Here is a 12,488-nt window from a genome sequence, read left to right on the forward strand (position 1 = left end):
AAATAAAATATTTTTAAAATTAGTGTTTTCTTGTTCAAAGAAAAATATTCTAAACAACTGAATTGTGACTTTTTGTCCGTGACTTTTTGTCCTGTGACTTCCTGTCCTGTTCTGGATTGGGGGTCCTTCATTTCTTTATTCCTTATATTTTACCCATTGATCTCTGTTCTTTATATTTTAGCCCCCATTATTCTCTATTTTTTATTGTTCGTCCTTTTCTTTCTATTCTTTCTATTTTTTGCCCATTATTCTCTATTTTTTATATTTTTGCCTGTTGTTCTCTATTCTTTATATTTTTCCCATTGTTCTCCATTCTATATATTTTCGCATCCCATTATTTTCTATTCTTTATCTATTTTTTTGCTCTTTTTTCTATATTCTTTATATTTTTTACACTTTATTCTGAACTTATTGCATATTATTTTCTATTCTGTAAACCCCATCAAGACCCTCTCATAAAGATAATATTTAGCTCAGATAACATTTGTTTTTGGGGCGAGGGGGGTAGTCAAGGTCGTTAAAAAAAACCGGCCTCGTCGTCAAAGCATTAATCCTCATTGCAATGGGGGGTACTTCGAAGAAATGATCCTGTAACGGCCTTCAAATTAAAACAACATTATTTTTTTACCGCAAATTCATTGAAAGCATTGATTTATCGAGCAACACAGCAAATTCAAATGCATCAATAGTTTGTACTTTTTTAAAGTTGAATTGATAAACTATTTCAACATTTGATTGCATATTAAAGTAAAAAGTTTTAACTGATTGGCCATTAAAACAGATTGAAACTAAAAGTAAAGTTTACTGTTTCTTGTATTATACAGATGAGAATTACAAATTTTCACACAGTTGTTTTTCATATTTGGAAATTGTTGTAAAATATTACATGTTTGTAATTTAGCCGCATTTGTTTCATTTTTTCAACATTGAACGAACCAGTATCAGAAAGTATAGAACTTGCATACCCGTTTCTACTATTATAGCCGTGGGTTTGATAAATCTTATACTAGTATTATTTGAATTTACATTATATGAAACTAATATCTTAGGGTCTTATTCCCCCAAGATTGTCATGATAAACAATAATTGTCAAATGATCTTGAAATAAAGCCAGACTACAACTTTTTGTCTTGGATTCTCTGTGCATGACATTTTAGCTTTCCTATAAAAGCACTGCAATGTTGCATTTGCTTTCTAGTCCCCCCTCAACGAAGCCAAAGGGCTATCAGTTTGCCCTCCATCCGCCAGTTCGTCCGTCCGTTAACTTTTCCGCACTTTTTACTATAATGCTACATTTGTATTTGTATCACAGTCATGTCATACGAACTTACTGATCGAGTTTGAGTTTTGTTCTAACGGATTGATTGTGATCGAGTTTGAGTTTTGTCCAACGGATTGATTGTGATCGAGTTTGAGTTTTGTTCTAGCAGATTGATAGTGGTCGAGTTTGAGTTTTGTTCTAACGGATTGATTGTGATCGAGTTTGAGTTTTGTTCTAACGGATTGATTGTGATTGAGTTTGAGTTTTGTCCAACGGATTGATTGTGATCGAGTTTGAGTTTTGTTCTAACTGATTGATTGTGATCGAATTTGAGTTTTGTCCAACGGATTGATTGTGATTGAGTTTGAGTTTTGTCCAACGGATTTATTGTGATCAAGATTGAGTTTTGTCCAATGGATTGATTGTGATCGAGTTTGAGTTTTGTTCCAATGGATTGATTGTGATCGAGTTTGAGTTTTTGTCCAACGGATTGATTGTGATCGAGTTTGAGTTTTGTTCCAATGGATTGATTGTGATCGATTTTGAGTTTTGTCTAACGGATTGATTGTGATCGAGATTGAGTTTTGTTCCAATGGATTGATTGTTGTGTAAGTTCTTACCTATGGAAATAGAAAATAACTTGAAAATTTCGGCACTTTTCTCTGTTATACCTGAACAAACTGGAAAGATATATAGTCATATCAAAAGAAGTTTGACCTGCGTTCCATGTTTAACGATGTTTCACGTAGTTGTGTTCCTTTGGCATTGACAATACGTTTTTCAACACTTTTTCAGTAATGCAGGAATCAATAAACTATCATTATTATTACAAGACGTTACAGTTCAATTTTCAATTTTGTTCTGGTTGAGCGAAATTTTGAAGTAGACTTGGCATATACAAAAATTCTTAAACATGTCCATTTTTAAACATTTGTCAGTAATGCCTGAAACGCTTGACTGGATATTTGGATGTATATACATACATAGTCCTATCACAAAAAGTTTACAGATCGACTTTGAGATTCGTTCCAGTTGTATGGAAGCAGTTGAGTGTTTTGGATATTTGTTTGCATGAGTTTTAGTTCTCGGACAAAAAAAGATTGTTTTTCTGTAGTGCCTGATCGAGTGATTAGATATTTGGGGTATACTATAGTTCTATCATTAGAAACTTGAGATTGATTTTAAATTTAGTTCCGGTAGAGCGATGTGTGGTCCTTGGATATAGAAAACAAATTTCACGTATATGCTTTAAGAGAAATAAAAACTTTGATTATTCAGGGGTTGGATTTTGCTTGCCCCTATTGAAAATATCCGCATCTTTAGATAAATATTCTGACCCAAATAATGATAAGATGGTTTGCAATTACTAGTATATCAGTTACAATGTTTATGCTTGTTCCATTTCAGTGTAAACTCGTACAATGTAAACATTACAGCCGGAAGAAGAAATTGTATGGCATATGAAAAACTCTCACAATGTATGTTGTATAGTGTTTTACTATAATGTCTCCAAATATCCACACTGAGGCCCAAATACTTCACAATATGTTGCCAAAAAATAGTGCGCTCTTTACATATGATACTGAACTACTTAAATTTTTGAAAGTCTTCCCTTAGACCCCTTTTTTAAACTGAAAGATAAGTTGCTGTCGACTATAACCCATGGCTGTGACTTAAAATACTTCCCTTAGTAACCCCACAGTTGACTCTGAGGAAATTACACTTTAACATTAGCACTGACCTTTTGATGACGGTCTTATAAATAGAATTCAAACCACTTAATGGAAAGAGCACCCATCGTTAGAATCTGTTTGCACAGTCTCTGGTGGTCTACAGTATGTAATCTCACCAATGGTTCCAGACTTATGATTTTGTAAGCTTTTTGTTTCGTCTACAAAGACTGATCAGTGACGCTCATGCTTGCTGAAGGACAAGAATGTTAAAAAAAGGAGAAGTCCATAAAAACTGACAAAATCAAAGGTTATGAACCAACGGAACGAGTGGAAAACAACTGTCATATTGATGACTTGGTACAGACATTTTTAGAAGAAAATGGTGGGCTATACCTGGTTTTATAGCTAGATAAATCTCCAACTTTTATGACAGTTGTTTATAGTTCCGTTATATTGACAAAATTGGGTGAGCAACCTAAAACCAGAATAGAGAGAAAGTGCAGTATGCGCTTCAATGCGATATAACACAAGTATTATAGAGTATCTGTTGGGTTATTACTTCGGAATACAGATTACATATCTTAAAGTAAATTATTTTTGATGAACACAATTTTTAAATCAATCATAAAAGTACGTTCCTTAAATTATAGGAATATTGATTAGAACACTGAGGGGATGGTTCATGGAAGTGTTGATTGAATACCATTTTATTCAGGATTTTCACTAGCATTTAAGCATTCGAGTTCTTTAAAGTAATACCCATCCCTAACTGGTGATAGGTTTAGAATTTTATTGTTAAGAAAAGTTTTTCTTTAGGATTCTCTGAAAAAATCAGTGTGGTAACCACATAATTTCTTTGCAGAAGTTTATTTGGAAACCAACTGTTCTGCTTTATTTGGAAAGACATGATCAAATAAATTCCAACCTTTTTTCGAGTCATTTCTTGGTCAATAATTAAAAAAATATATATATATATATATTGAATATTTCACCTTGTAACTGAGAACTAAATTTCTGTGCTATTGCCATTATTCAAGGACTATTTTAGCTCTCTTCAATTTCATTTTCAAAACTATTTTCTGTAACTTCTTTGTCCTTTTTTCTCTTTTTTCTTTTTTTTTTTACTATTTCAAATTCATGCAGTGCGCACACTTATTCAAGTATTTGAAGTCAATACAAATGCATCATGTATTGATCATATTTTATAAAGACGTATGTATTATATTGGTTCCGTTGTTTATTATTCTATATCAATAAAAAGCAACATCAAATACCATTTTATGACTGCTGCAACATCAATACCATTTTATGACTGCTTTTTTGTTGAAACATTGGACTAAAGCAGTTCATCCGATGATGTATAAAAGAAAAGTTATATTTTCAGTGATTGAACTGAAAGACAAAGAAAAGTGTCCGATGATTATGAGTTAATGTCGTTTATGTTTGCTATTCCAATATGTATATATTTAAATTATTATGTATATCTACTAAACTAAATGATAAGTAACACCTGAATAAGGTTTAGTAGGATTACTGTAACTCACATCTCCTTTTGCTCCTCTTGATGTATATCTTTAAACTATGTCGATTTATGGTTCCATGGTCAGTAGCATACTGTATGCTTTAACATCTACATCGTCTAAACAGTTTTCATCAAATTGATCCTCTCTACTCTTCATACTGAAGATGATTGCCATTCATTTTTGCCTGGCTACGCCACTTAAACACATATCTTCTGCATATAAAAGTAGATGACATGAAGCCAAGGTGAAAAGAAATAAACATCTGAAGGTTTTGACCACTGTTACTGACACTTATGCATGGATACTAAATATGCTATTCCTTATTAACGAGACAGAGGATATCAAGATGACCGCCAAAAACACTGAGTCCAAGAAAATCAGACCACATAATGCTCAAAATAAAAATAAACAGAAGGTAAACAACAGTTTACTAAACAATAAAGACTGAGCAAAACTTGGAAAAGGAGGGGGGTGGTAATATTATGTGGTGTGGAAGCATAAGTAAGCAGTTCCTATTCCATTAGAGACACCCGTCCTATTGCTCGTTGGTATAAAACAAATCGATGATAAATCGCATTCGATAATATCATATTGTGGTAACATATCCGTTATCAGCTGTGACACAGATGCTCTATAACCAAATCATGATGGCGTCTGTAGAATTTTCGAAGGGATGACTTCAACAATTGAAGCGCTTCTCGGGATGTTGCTACATACATGTTAAAATAGAAAATTCAAAATTCTAATGCTGATATAACTTCTTCCGTCGATAAGTTTAATTCCAAACCAACTCTCGTTGACAATTTCTATATGTAAGTCATCATATGAAACAGACTTAACTGTATCGCTAGAATCCTTTATTTCAAAAATAAAAAAATTCACAATTCTAATACTGGTATCACTTCTTTCGTCGATAAGTTTAATTCTAAACCAACTGTCGTTGAAAATTTCTATATGTAAGTCAACATATGAAACAGACTTAACTGTATCGGTGGTATCCTTTATTTAAAATTCGATGGGATAGTTGCGCTCAACAAAGTTATCAAACTTTGAACTAACTGGTAAGAGAATATCATCTATGTAGCGGACCGTAAAGTTTAAGGATACTGCTAGCACAGTTATCTTTTTTCTTGAGAAGCTCCAGACTGTATCTCCTGTATGATGTTTGACTCATTTGAATATATGAACAAGTGAGCAAAATGATTAGCACGGTTAAACATCATAGTCTTACTCGTTCTTAAGCTTTTTGTTTCAATAAGAGCTGAAATATGCAAATTTGCAGTAGTGAGAACATTCTAGCACATCAGTCTAGAGTTTATTGTAAATCGTGTTTCTATATGCTGATATTATAACTGAATTATGATTGAGCCCTTAATTTGTATTGTATTATATTGTATTGTATTTATTGTATTGTATTGTATTGTATTGTATTGTATTGTATTGTATTGTATTGTATTGTATTGTATTGTATTGTATTGTATTGTATTGCATTGTATTGTATTGTATTGCATTGCATTGCATTGCATTGTATTGTATTGTATTGTATTGTATTGTATTGTATTGTATTGTATTGTATTGTATTGTATTGTATTGTATTGTATTGTATTGTATTGTATTGTTTTTAATAACACAAGAGACTATATACTAGTACCTATATCTATAAATCCATTTCTTGTTTCATACATTTAATTTTAACCTACAAAGTTCAAGTTTCATACTATATGCAGCACTTTTTTAACCTTACAATGAAAACCCGTTGTGAGTAAGGGAATTTGAATTTAAAAATTCACTGTTAGCAAATTAACAACAACTTTGCTTTATACATTATGCAGGATAAAACATATATATACAACATTTAATTGCATACTAGTAATTCACTAAAGACGGGCAAGTAGTTAGGACTAAAATTTTATTCTGAATAAAATCACAGTTAGAATTGAATATTGTCAGAAAGACTATCGTAGTTAACATGCCCTGAATGCCAGACGTTCTTGTCATGTTCCTGGAGGTGGTAATATAACATGTATAGTGTTAAAATCAATCACTCTAGGACAGTCTTATGTCGTGTACTTTTTCTTAATTTCTTTTAATTAGTTTACGCTGGTTGTATGGTGGCCTTGTCTAGGGTCTAGAACTATTGAAACGTTGTAATATAAAGCTTACAGAATAAACGAAGGAATATTTAAAGAGTTGTTGGATTATAATAAAATAACAAAAAAGTTTCAATTTAATACGACATAGAGAACTCTAGAAGGGTATCAATTACATTCATGCTTAGTTAAGTGGAAGCGTAGTTAATTTTATTGATACGACTAATCAGTATAATAACTTAACTAAGGAAGTTATTGGTGAAATCGCATACGCGTCTAGCCGCCGTATAAATTTTGGACTTACATCGAAGTCCGGTCTCTAATCCAAGACTGTTCCCAATTGACATATTTCACCTGATTCTTTGTCATGACAACAACTTTACATATTGTTAAACTATATTCTGGGGGTTTCAGTTTTGCTGATAAGACACTTTCCATGTCCCAAGTTTTATTTGTATCCGAAAATACAATGCTTAACTTAACTTTCGATAGAATTCTGGTGTTTTTGTAGAAATAATTGTACTAAAAATTGTCACATTCTATTAGACCTGTGGTGCCTTCTTTTCTGTAAACGTTTTATGTGGCGAAGTGTTCACAAATTCACAATTATGTTCAAACGTACTTAAAATATATAAATATGAAATTATGATACTTTTAATTAAAGTTACGATTGCAATACTTTAAATGGAAAATGTCCCTGGTGTGAAGTTAATTCTAGTGACGTGAATTGTTCCCACTTTTTTATTCACTACTTTCGATAGATTGTTCAGTCAGCAGCTGCTGTTTACGGTTGAAGACTGTAATCTATGTTGTCCTCTATATGTTTTTTTGGTTGCTGTCTCATTTTTAATTTATATGTGATCATATGTGTATGAATATCATAAAGGATGAGACAAGTCCATGATATGTTTGATGTTTCTTTTGAGTCTGACTGCTGTCTGTTAAAAACATATTAAGTGTAGTAAAAAGTTTAATACTGACTTAAAACAAACGTCAAACATATTCGAACTCTGTGTACGCCGTGACAAGAAAAAAAATATTCCACTTTTGTTGAGGCGATTATATTTATCATCATTATTTTATCTATAATAGATACATTATGAATAATGTATTCATTATTTCTAATTCTCCTGCCTCTGGAATATTTGTGACATCATAGACAATATTCTGTGTATATCAATCATCGATGACTAAACAAGCAGCTGTTAATCATAAAAACAATCAAGTGACAGCTTCAATCATTCCAAGCCATGCAGTATCTTCATTGTTTCGGAATGGTCTTAACACTGAAACACCTAGATTTCCCACCCAAACGAAAAACATATCAAACAAGCATTCAGTGAGTATTGCATTGCAATACATAGTCCCCTACCGGTTAAAAATTCATTGTAATGGAGTAAACCTACCACTAAATTCTTCAAACAATTTACTAAAGAAAAGGAAAAAAATCCAAAATGTCATTTATCTTAATACAATGTCTTTTACAAATCTTTAAAATAAAATGCTCCGCAGGGCGCAGCTTGATACGACCGCAGAGGTCGAACCCTGAACAGTTGGGGCAAGTATGGACACAACATTCAAGCTTGATACAGCTCTGAATTTGGATTGTGATTAAATATTTGACACAGCATAGGTTACTGACACAGAATGAACGTGGTCTAAGAACTTAATTTTTTTTTATTAAATTGGACGTTCACCTATTATGGTCCAATATCCAAAATCTAAATACATGGTTAGATTCAGCATATCAAAGAACCCCAAGAATTCAATTTTTGATGAAATCAAACAAAGTTTAATTTAGGACCCTTTTGACCTCAATGTGGACAAAGTTGATAACAGGGCCCAAAAATCAAAAATCTAAATACATGGTTAGATTCAGCATATCAAAGAACCCCATATATTCAATTTTTGTTGAAATCAAACAAAGTTTAATTTTGGACCCCGATTTGGACCAACTTGAAAACTGAGCCCATAATCAAAAATCTAAATACATGTTTAGATTCAGCATATCAAAGAACCCTAAGATTTCAATTTTTGTTAAAATCAAACTAAGTTTAATTTTGAACACTTTGGACCTTAATGTAGACCAATTTGAAAACGGAACCAAAAATTAAGAATCTAACTACACGGTTAGATTCGGCATATCAAAAAACCCCAAGAATTCAATTTTTGATGAAATCAAACAAAGTTTAATTTAGGACCCTTTTGACCTCAATGTGGACAAAGTTGATAACGGGGCCCAAAAATCAAAAATCTAAATACATGGTTAGATTCAGCATATCAAAGAACCCCATATATTCAATTTTTGTTGAATCAAACAAAGTTTAATTTTGGACCCCGATTTGGACCAACTTGAAAACTGAGCCCATAATCAAAAATCTAAATACATGTTTAGATTCAGCATATCAAAGAACCCTAAGAATTCAATTTTTGTTGAAATCAAACTAAGTTTAATTTTGAACCCTTTGGACCTTAATGTAGACCAATTTGAAAACGGAACCAAAAATTAAGAATCTAAATACACGGTTAGATTCGGCATATCAAAGAACCCCAATAATTCAATTTTTGATGAAATCAAACAAAGTTTAATTTTGGACCCTTTGGACCTCAATGTGGACCAATTTAAAATCGGGGCCCAAAATCCAAAAACTTAATACACGGTTAGATTCAGCATATTAAAGAACCCCAAGAATTCAAGAATAAAACCCCATTGAAATTGGTCAAGAAATAAGCAATTAATACTGTGCAATTGAATATGTCTTGCTATTGCGCAATACCGTACAATTGACAATTTCTTGCTATTGCGCAATATTGTGCTATTGGATATTTCTTGCTATTGCGCAATACTGTGCAATTGAAGATTTCTTGCTATTGCGCAATACTGTGCAATGAAAGATTTCTTGCTATTGTGCAATACTGTGCAATTGAAAATTTCTTGCTATTGCACAATACTTATTATATAATAATTTACACATCCTGTTTGGTGTGTATCTCCTACCATATCATTATTATTTGCTTTTAAATATAAATCAGAAATAACCAACTTAAAATGGAAAATTTAAAAAGAAAAAAAAAAGGAAAAAAAGAAAAAAAAGGAAAAAAAAAAATCCCCCCCCCCCCATTTTTTGAAACCCCTTATGATTCATCACCCCCAAACTCAATCCCAGCCTTCCCTTTGTGGTATGGTACCTTGCAGTACAATTTCAGAAAGATCCATACACTTACACACAAGTTATTATCATGAAACTAGAAAAATGCTTGTTTTTTGCCCCTTTTTTGGCCCCTAATTCCTAAAATTTTGAGGCAATTACCCCCAAAACCAATCCCAGCATTCCCTTTGTGATATGGAACCTTGTGGTACAATGTCAGAGAGATCCATACACTAACACACAAGTTATGTCTGGAAGTTACAAAAATGCTTATTTTTGGCCCCTTTTTGGCCCCTAATTCCTTAACTGTTGGTACCATAACCCCCCAAATCAATCCCAACCTTCCTTTTGTGGTATTGAGCCTTATGGTAAAATTTCACGGAGATCCATTCACTTAAACTAAAGTAAGAGTGCGAAAACCAATGTGTCTTCGGACGACGCCGGACGACGCCAGACGACGACGACGACGACGACGACGACGACGACGCCAACGTCATACCAATATACGACAAAAAAAAATTTAATTTTTGCGGTCGTATAAAAACGAGTTATTTCCCATTGAAGAGAAATCTAGTAATTAATAAGTATTTCATCAAAAATTTAATTCTAGGGAAAGTTAAAAAATGAGTTAATTCCCTTTGAACAGAAATCTAGTAATTATTAAGTATTTCATCAAAAATTTAATTCTAGGGAAAGGGCTTTAACTGAACAAGGAGAAAAGCTAAAATCGTGAAAATCGAACTTGACCTGTAACTTGTCATGATAAAACAATACACCAAATATCAAATCAATATCTTCAAGCATGAAGAAAAAAAGTCTGGAAAACTTATTTGTCAGACTGACGGACGGACAGACGGACGGACGGACAGACAGACGGACAGAGTACAAACCTAAAGTCCCCTTCGACTTCATCTGTATGGGACTAATTAACAACAATTCCCTAAAGGTTTTCTTTAATATATGCCTACATGTAGGGTATAAGTAGGAAATATAGGTTGTGGTCATAGGATACGATTTTTCTTTCGGCTTGTGAACGATTTCTTATAATTCGAAATTAAAAATAGATTTCCGAATTAAAGAATATATGACATTGTACAGTTACTTGCAAAATTAATACAGTTAAATCCCTATAGAATAATTGGTGGAAAATGTTTTAATACCTTTTTGAAATGTTCTTCTGAAATTATTGATTAAGACATAAAGGTAACAGCTTATATAACGTTACATTGACTATAGAATACGAAGCGGGGCGTTACACGTGCGTTTTAAATGTCTGTTTCGCTTTAATTTTAATGACATTTGCGCTTAAACAAAAAGGAGTTTGCGATGTTTCAAAGACATTTAAGCTTTTTCCTAAAAGGTATTTTCAGACTTTGAATTTGGATTTTGCCCTCTCATGTGTTCTCCGTTTTATGTGACCTGCGGGCTTAACCTGGTGGAGTTAAAGATATTCAACGGAGACGAATTTATATAAGTTTGTCTTTTTACCGAATCCATTTATTTCTGTTGTATGTTTGTCAGTTGTGCACGTTTGAAAAATAAAATATTGTTTAAACTAAAGGCATTTTGTTGAAGTTTAAAAGTTAATTACTATCCAAACCAAATATGATCATTCCAGCACTTCTTAGTCTGAATCGCTCACCTGTCAAAATTGAAATAATACCTATTATAATTTGCAAGATAAAATGCAAAAACGTGAATATAAGTGAAAAATGTCATTTGAGGGCAATAACTCCTATGATGAGTTTTCTGATTATTTTGATGCATACAAGAAGTAGGTAGATATTGAAATTCTGAGCATTTTTGCACCTGTTATTACTTTAATATTATAGTTTTCAAGATACAAGACAATCATTGGATTATACCCTTATGTTCTATTTTCAGCCATGGTGGCCATCTTGGTTGACTGACTAATTAAAAAACACAAACATTGTACTACATACCCTAGGAATCATTCACCCCAAGTTTGGTAGAAATTGGTTCAGTAGTTTCAGAGGAGAATATCTTTGAAAAGGTATACGATGGACAAGGAAATTAGTAAAAAAATTGTCATTCAGGGCTATAACTTCTTATAAGCACCTGCTTGTTTCTGTTATATCGTTTTTTTTGTAGATCTTGTATTTCAGATTATTTTTGCTGTTTAGTTTCTGCTATAATTTTTGAGATAAAAGGCAACAACACTAAAAATAGTCAAATAACTGTTGACACAGAGATATGTCTTGCCTGTTCAAAAATTCAAAAAAAGATTATCTGATGGACAGCAACATTGCTAACCAATTCAATTCAAGTCGATGGGGGCAGAGCCTTGAACAAGTCTTCAAACTGATATGTAATTATAGTAATGCGATTTTATAGAACATATCATTGATCTATCACAAGTAGTTCCTATCAAACTGATTTAAGCAGAAAACTTAACATTAAAAATTGCCAATTAATTCAAAGTCACTGGACCATGACCTAGAAGACAGATCCTCGAAATAGTTGTCAATCTAATATGTAGTACTGATAGTAATGTAACTTTATAGAAAATATCAATGATCTATTACAAGTAGTTCCTTTCAAATTGACTTAAAGGAGATGTGACACAATTTTTGTTTTTCTTTTTAATTTATTAATAAATACTAGTCTTAAAACAAGTTTCACATAATTTTGCTAGTCAAAACCTGATCAATCCTCATTTTTTAGGTCAAAGAATCCATCCCTTGTCAAAATCAATGATTTTTATTTTGATAACGTTCACATGATTGTGCTTACGTCAGAAGTTCCAAGCTGAGAAAATGTCTCAAAATGGA

Source organism: Mytilus californianus, unplaced genomic scaffold (assembly GCF_021869535.1).
Source record: "Mytilus californianus isolate M0D057914Y unplaced genomic scaffold, xbMytCali1.0.p SCAF_6, whole genome shotgun sequence".
In the NCBI taxonomy this organism is placed as follows: domain Eukaryota; kingdom Metazoa; phylum Mollusca; class Bivalvia; order Mytilida; family Mytilidae; genus Mytilus; species Mytilus californianus.